Source organism: Medicago sativa, chromosome 4, assembly GCF_051527215.1.
Source record: "Medicago sativa cultivar Bolivia chromosome 4, Bolivia_mono, whole genome shotgun sequence".
In the NCBI taxonomy this organism is placed as follows: Eukaryota; Viridiplantae; Streptophyta; class Magnoliopsida; order Fabales; family Fabaceae; genus Medicago; species Medicago sativa.
In genome coordinates this window covers 65,289,096-65,294,819 of record NC_140752.1, presented here as the reverse complement: position 1 = coordinate 65,294,819, position 5,724 = coordinate 65,289,096, and the positions used below count along the sequence as shown (strand labels likewise).

General features: G+C 30.8%; 1 long non-coding RNA gene across 1 annotated transcript; it reads right to left on the bottom strand.

Annotated features, from left to right (window-relative positions):
* Positions 1-567: 567 nt before the first annotated feature.
* Positions 568-5,724, bottom strand: LOC146930791 (uncharacterized). The gene is made up of 5 exons (XR_015006478.1): positions 5,132-5,724; positions 2,633-2,671; positions 2,303-2,391; positions 1,508-1,599; positions 568-1,092 (listed from the first exon to the last, which is right to left on the bottom strand). It is a non-coding gene; the product is annotated as an uncharacterized LOC146930791 (long non-coding RNA).

Below are 5,724 nucleotides of genomic sequence, written 5' to 3'. Positions count from 1 at the left end.
ATTGCACTTAGAAGAAGTAAATGCTAAAATTAGGGAGGGAAAATATTAGGTTAAGATTAGGGTAAGTTATAGCTTGACCAGACAAGCTTTAAAAAGAAAGATATGATTATGCTCTAGCTCAAATTCGGAGACAAGCTAATATAATCACTTATATATTTGCTTGAGCGTCTATATTACATGCTAGTCTCAGTATTTACTTTCATCCTCACGATTGTATTCACTCTAATATTTTAGATGAAATGAAATGAGCTACCTTTCCCTAAAAAAAAAGGAGTTATATAAATTTTTCGTCCTTAAAATTACAGCGAATTTTGATTTTAATTCATAAAAAATAAAACAGAATATTTTTATCCTCACAAATAGTTTTTTCGTTTTGTCTTTAGGCTAATTTATGTTCATATTAATGTTAAAATGACCACTCTTTTATGTTCAAGATGTATCTATGTTCTGCCTATCTATTATGTTCAACCTTTATATGTCCATATTATTATTATTCTCAAGAAATGTCAAAAGCATGTCAAAATTATATTTATTCAGGACAAAAAACAAAAACAATAATAATTTTTTTTTTTTTTTGAGAATGAAACCATTTTGTTTTATTTTTTTAGAGTAAAATCAAACTTTGTTATATTTTTAGATACAAAATGAGCCCACAACCAGGGCGAAATGAAGGTTGTTTCCCCTCAAACATCGGTTGATTTACAGAATGTTCCAAGGTGGACTCTACATGCTTGCCATTTTTACCAACCTCTGCCAGTTTAGTAGTAGACTACAGATTTGTTGCCAAACTAGGTTTCTCTTTCTGGACACGGTTATCTAGCATTAATACTGAGGTTGAAAGTGGTTCATACTCTCCAACCCAACCTCAACCATATTTACATCCCGAAGGAAATGCATGTTGAATCCTCTAGGAAGCTATTCATTCGCCAAGCAGTAGGTCCTAGAGTTGCAGCATAACGAGCCAAACTCTTGGCATATGAATATTCAGCTTGAATCAGATCTAGTAACTGGTATATTAGACATATTATAAGTGGCACGACGTATATAATCTTGCAGTTTATTTCATTCCCATCTTGAAGAGAAGGCCTTTCCCTGAAACAATAAAATAATAAAATAAAACAAAAACATATTTAAGAAATATTTAACCCTTTCTAATTTTGAATTTGATTGAGACTAAAAGCATTTTGAACCCTTTTTTGCCAAGTGAGCTTAATTTCAATCTCCAAGGGCCTAGTTACCTAGCTTTTGCAATCACAGAAAGGTCAAAATGAATGAACTTGAGAACAAAACCAGCAACCACTAATTACAAAATCTTTACATTTTCGTACAGAATGATAAGTAAAGGTCAATCCCTCATTCCATAGGTAGAACCTGGTTTTAATCAACTATTATGTTTAATTTCAGTGATTAGCTATAAAAAGGTACCAAACAGAAAGCAAGTAAATTTTTTTATTTTAATTTTTTGGTCAAGTTAAGCAAGTAAATTTATATACCAGTAATTTCTCACCATATTCATTCATCTAGTGAAGCATCATAGTCATAATTAGTGGATATAAAAGGGCCTCCTGCAATTCGTCCGAAATTGGCTCCTCCATGATACTACAGGAAAATGCAAGACGAATTAGGCTAATTACACTTATAATAATAGGTGTCAGTTTTTTTTAAGCTATTTAAACTATTTTACATTCAACTTTCTTTGAAAAATTCATATAAACCTTTAAAAAAAAAAAAAACAAAACCCTCCCCTTCCATTTTCTTCTATTTTTTCCACTTGCTCATTCTATTTTTTTTCAAAACTCTCCCCTCCCATCCCTTAAAACTCGCAAACAAACAAAGCCTAGGTTACAAGCCACATTAGTGGCAGTTACTTTTGCCGAGCTAATTTTAGCTCTAATGCTCCAAGAGCCGACACATATTCAATTATGCGTTTCCCCCTTGGTAGTTGGTTCTATTTTGTTACAAATCGAGCAACTGCATATGCTAAATCTTGTACAATGAATTAGACCTCCAAATTCTGTAAACCTTTGTATTTAAACTTAGGGAAATGTTAACTTGTGCTCTTAAGGCACAAGTTTAGAAGCCAAATGTAGAAACTTATTTTTGAAGATTGTGCATTCAATGTCTTGAAAAGTTAAAAACTTATTTTTTCAATACAACACACATGTTTTAATTCTTTTTTTAGATCTTTAACTTGTGCCCTAAGGACATAAGTTAACATGACCCTTAAACTTATAATTATATAGGATTTTCATTTCTTTATTTGCAAACTTCAATGTAATGTGGTGGTAATGAACGAGCTTACCAGCTCCTCCAAGATTCAGTCCACATTGTAGACTTATAGGGTCTATTTGGAGTAAATTTGTCACAATAGGAGCCATTACATGTGTTCATCTATTACCACGTAAACAAAAGACATTAGTTTAATAGATGAACAAATGAACCACATGTTGTAATATTATATACTTTTTTTTTAATGATATATATACTCAGAAAATGAAAATAATACTCCCTTAGTCCTATTACGAGTGTCACATGGAAAAAGAGGTCATCTCAAACTGAAGTTATACAAACAAAACATGAAAACTACAATTGTAATTACTTCACCTTGAATTAAGAAAATCCAATTACTTACACTTTAGCATTTAATCCAACTAGTGTGTATTCCCGTGCACTGCACAGGAAAAATCTTTTTTGAATTAAATTTTAGGTATGATAATAAATGTGTATTATAACATGAAAAAAACAACACAAAAAAGAGGATTTTTAAATTTCATGCTCTATCTAAAATAAATTATCTGAACATAGCACAAGAACCATAGGAACAATTAAAAGCATTTTGTGAAAAAGAAAAAAAAAATAACAATAAAAAATACAATACTAAGGCAGATCAAATAATTTTAATTTTTTTTCCTATGCATATAAAAAACCATTCACAATCATATAATAGAATCCATACATGCATAACTTTATAAAAAAACAAGGAGATTATGAATGTTATAGAGTCCGTTGAAATAAATAAGGGTTAATACATTTTTACCCCCCTGTAATATAGGCGAGTTCCGGTTTTCCCCCCTGTAAAAAAGATTCTTTCGATTCCAACCCTGAAATATGAAGATTCCGTCGAAAACACCCCTGGTCAAATCTGGCACACGCCAGGAGCTGATGTGGCGCGCCACGTCACCTTTTTTGATGACGTGGCACGCTGACTGTATAATTATTTTTATTTTTTTAATTTTTTAATAGGGACACGTGGCATTTCCTATTTTTTAATAAAAAAATATTTTTTTAATAATAAAAAAATTATTTTTTTTTAAGTTTTTTTTAAAAAATATTTTTAAAAAAAAAAAAAACGAAAAAAATTCTTACCAAATAAGAAAAATGAAAAAAAATTCTGGAAAAAAATAAAAAAATACCGAATTTTTTTAAAAAAAATTGGAAAAATTAATAAAAATGAAAACAAAAATCTGGAAAATTTTAAAAATAAAATGTAAAATCTGGAAAAATTAAAAAAATGAAAACATTATGGAAAAAATTAATAAATTTTGCAAAATTCATATTTCCAGATTTTTTCAATACCGGAAAAATGAAAAAAAAATCAAATTTTTTTTCGGAAAGTACTTGTCATTCAACCGTATAACATGATTTATATACCGGTGTCAATCAATATACATTGTATCGTGTTATTCGGACATGGTTTTTATAAATATGATTAATCTTCAAATTTTTGAAAATTTTTCCAGATTTTACTTCTTATATATATATATATATATAAGTGAGGATCCGTTGACACCAGGTGTCAACGAATTCGTTGACACCAAATCTCAACCGTTTATTTTATTTAATCAAAGGCTAATTATAGTGTCACATTTTTATTTATGGGGCTGTTAACTTGCACCCACCTAAAAACACTAAGGTGCAAGTTAACAAGCTGCACCTACTTGTACTTTACTAAAACACCCTTTTGTCTCTATTAAACTTTATTTTAATTAAAATGACATTTTTGTAACATAAATAATATTTGTTTATAATAGAAAAACATGGGTGTTTTGGTAAATAACTAGTAGGTGCAGATCTTAGAGTTTTTAGGTGGGTGCAAGTTAACAGCTCCTTTATTTATTATGTATCATTTCTTTCAATCACACACTATTATTGTTTTCAACGTGATCGTATCAAAATCCTCCTAATTGCAGAATAATTAAAATACTTTCAAAACCATTTTCTGAAATTCAATGCAATTGTTAAGCAATCATGTTTATTCCCATCAATCTCAGTTACAAAAACTCAATTTCCACACTTAAAATCCCACCTATCAAAACAAACTCATCGATTGTAGATATATTGTTTGCATCGGTTTCAATCCATATGTGAAATGGTGGAAATTTGAACATGAAGATCAATGGCACATACATAGTCACACTCCATCTGTGTTTTAATTTTTACGGGGATTTGAACAATTGAATAAAGGGAGTGGAATTGTTATATGAAAAAGATAGTCACCGAATTAAAACAAGTATCTGGATCAAACAATTCATAAAATGATTGTAGGAGAGAGATCAATCCAAAACGTTTTCTTTAAAAGATTGAAACGGAAAGAGTAAAATAAATATTGTTCCGGTGAGCACATTTAGTGAATAAACATTTGACCGTATGATTAATTAATTCGACGGATCAGATTTGGTGTCAACATAACCGTTGACACCTGGTGTCAACGGATCCTCTCTCTCTCTCTCTCTCTCTCTCTATATATATATATATATATAAGAAAATCTGTTGTTTTCATAGATTAAGCCCGATTCTACCGTTTTCAATAAAACTGTGAAACATTATGAATTCAAATTTGTTAGCAACCATCGCAATAGCCACTACGACGGTTGTAACGAACTGTCGCAAAAGGCAGCTATGATCCCAATTTCAGCGAATGTTAAGGAACAGTCGCAAAGGGACATATGCGACCCTTCTAACATTCGCAATCCATCATTTTAAATTTCACAAAATGCCTCTTTACTTGTAGTGACTCACATTAAAAACACAAGATGATTATTAAGGTGAATGTTATACTAGTAAATAAGCAATTGTGAAGCAGAGTAGAGATTATTAAGCTGACCTGGAAAAAAAGTGATTATGGTTTTACCTTGTGCTAGAAGGTTGAGGTTTGACAGAGGGAATTTGAAGGAGAAAATGTGAATGAAACTTTTTTCTTGGGTGACTGGTAGCACTGTTTATAAAGAAAAAACCGGTACATGAGTAGAAAGAAGAAAATGGCGCCGTTTGAGTGAGGAATGAGAAAAAAGAATGAGAGGGTTTGTTGTCATTTAGTGTAGTGTAGTACGAATCATATCATTTTTGGGTACTTAAATGGGTCCTACGTATACACATCACTCATTTATAATTTCCACAATAGAAGTTGTCAAAGCCAAAAAAAAATTGCACAAAGCAATTGTCAAAGTCTAGAGTCCAAAAAAATGCATGGCTTGGTTTTTCTTTTAAAATAGTTAGGCTTAGCTGTTTCAGATACACACATAGCTTCACTTCGAAAGATTGGCATACTATACATGTTTCACATTTAAGTGCATGAAATTAGATGAAATGGATGTGCTGATTTTTCCAAACTCTCTCGGTCCATTACCTCAATAAATAGAGGGGTACTTGAAGGAAGGAAAGCATCAAAGCAAAAGTTGAAATACAAAACTTCTGTGTGTAGAAGTGTGTGAAAGAAAAGATAGA